This window comes from Cynara cardunculus (genome assembly GCF_001531365.2).
Source record: "Cynara cardunculus var. scolymus isolate 2C chromosome LG 5, CcrdV1, whole genome shotgun sequence".
In the NCBI taxonomy this organism is placed as follows: domain Eukaryota; kingdom Viridiplantae; phylum Streptophyta; class Magnoliopsida; order Asterales; family Asteraceae; genus Cynara; species Cynara cardunculus.
This window is the reverse complement of record NC_037532.1, coordinates 31,065,216-31,067,053: the sequence shown is the minus strand read 5'-3', so window position 1 is coordinate 31,067,053 and position 1,838 is coordinate 31,065,216. Positions and strand designations below refer to the sequence as shown.

Here is a 1,838-nt window from a genome sequence, read left to right as displayed (position 1 = left end):
ATGCTTCGATGATCAAATCCTTTGTCAGGCAACACTTTTTTATTTTTAAATTTTGCAAAAACATCTCGTGCCTTATTRGAACTAAACCCCTCAAAAGGCAGCTGGGGTCGTGTGATGGTTGTGGGTCTGGGGGTGGATTGGAATCCAGATGGGCCTGCTGGTTCGGTTTGGGTGAAGGATCCCTTTCGGGATGATTTGCGTGGTGGTTCCAAAGATGTCGGAGTGTGGTTTGGCCTTTTTCTCGAAGGCCGTCTGTCCAAGGGTTTGGATTTCCTTGCAAATACCCTTCCTAGACCTTTTCGTTTCTTAGTAGGTACCGAAGTCCTACCCCTAAGATCAGCCTCTAAATCAACTTCCCCATTAGGGAACTCAGTATTGGCCTCCCTAACCAAATGTGCATCCATGTCAAATTCAAAAGGGGCAACTACAGGTTGTGCAGAGTGATCACATTCCACAGATTCTTCCTCAACATTTGGTGGATTGGTTTCAGCCGCAATGGTCTCCTCAACATTGTGAGGAGCAGAGTTGCTGATCACAGTGTGTTTAGGCAAATTGGCGCAAGGCTGATCATACCAAGTCAAAAGATAGACTTTGGGTTTATTGAAACTAGTGGGTGGTGGTGATGAGATGGCCGTGAAATCGTCTACCTCCATAGAGGAATCGGAGGTTGTAAGGCCATCTAAAAAGGAGTTAGGGCAAAAATTKAGATTTACCTCAGGACCCAGTTTAGGGTTGGCACCTGCTGTGATGATGGTCGGAACAGCGTCGGCGAGCGAAAGGGATGGTGGCGAAGGAGCGACAGTGGGTGGAGATGCACACGGGTAGATGATATTGAGGAATGGATATTTCTTGGGGGGTCGCCGTGTCTGTGGTGGTGAATCGGCAGTGGCTAATGATGGTGAAGGCGATGCAACCTTGGCGATTGATGAGGGAGGCGATGGCATAGGGTTGGCTTGAGAAGGGTTTTCAGCGAAGGGGGTATCGACCGGAGGTAGTGGTGACGAGGGAGGAGACGGCGAAGGCGAACCGTCGGCTACTAGGTCAACCGTGTCTCGTTCTCCGGTTCGAGCGGCGATGGTGCAGGCTTGCCGGCGGTTTCTCCTTCGTGCCGGTGGTGGGGAAGGGTTGCTATTGACGAGCTTCTTCGATCGAGCCATAGGGTACACCGATCGTGACCTTGACCGTGAGCGTGAGTGAGAGCGAGGGGTTTGGGTTGATGATTGTGGGAGAGAGTTTGAGAGTGGTATGGATTGATGGAACCGGTAATGATAGGCCGGCGGTGGTGATGATGGCTTTGAAAAACTCAAGGGTCTCATTCTCATTAAAGCCTTTTGTTTCTTCCTTTTTGAAAATTGGCGGTTGAAGGAAGAACCAATGGACAAAGGGGATGCATGAAGAGTAAGAACTTGCATCATTGAGTGGATGGTACCTGCATGGAAAACAACAAAAAGCCAGATAAATTTATCTGCTTCTCCAGACTGCTGTTGATGACAGTGTACTTTTAGTGACTTTCTCCAGTTTGTCTTTATCCCCTTTGGACCAAAATATTCTAACACTCAGCAAAGTAATCATCTTTTCCCATAACTCTTTCAAAAGTATCCTGCATTTTAACAAACTCATTAAAACATAACTGCTCTTATAAAAATAAAAATAAAAATAAAAAGAAGACATATTTACAAACACTTTTGGACCCAAAAGAGTCCACAGAACATTTTCATCTACGGCTTAACCAATATCTCAGAGCTCAACTCTGAGAGTGATACAGCTTCATGAAATGTTTTAACACGTTGCCCATTGACCTTAAACACTGTGTTATCTTCCGGATTGATGAGGTCAAC

At 46.4% G+C, this 1,838-nt stretch overlaps 1 pseudogene; it reads left to right on the top strand.

Moving 5' to 3' along the window:
- LOC112512992 overlaps positions 1-1,838 on the top strand; it is a 9,483-nt pseudogene that overhangs the window by 6,219 nt on the left and 1,426 nt on the right.